Source organism: Trypanosoma equiperdum (assembly GCF_001457755.1).
Source record: "Trypanosoma equiperdum strain OVI genome assembly, contig: ctg_774, whole genome shotgun sequence".
In the NCBI taxonomy this organism is placed as follows: domain Eukaryota; phylum Euglenozoa; class Kinetoplastea; order Trypanosomatida; family Trypanosomatidae; genus Trypanosoma; species Trypanosoma equiperdum.
The window spans coordinates 1-357 of record NW_027124725.1 but is presented as its reverse complement, the minus strand read 5'-3'; positions in this window follow the sequence as shown (position 1 = coordinate 357).

The following is a 357-nucleotide window of genomic DNA, read 5'->3' as shown; positions in this document are numbered from 1 at the left end:
ATACTCCATGGTGAAGCCGGTTGCATCTCTGGTTCCCTCTGGGCGTAACCCCCTCCGTTGGTTTGTCACTTACAGACACGGCGTTTTCTATATTTGCGAGCTGCACTAGTCCGCTTACGTTTCGGCCTTCAACCACTATCCTTAATATAATATTCGCATATATACACACTCCCACAAGACTCTCCTATCACTATTATTATTATTACTGCTCTCATTATTATATTCGTATATACACACTCACAATACTATTCTATCATTATTATTATTATTATTATCATTATCTCTATTATAATAATATTTGTATATAAACACACTCACAACACTCTCCTATTCTTATCATTATCATTATTATTATCA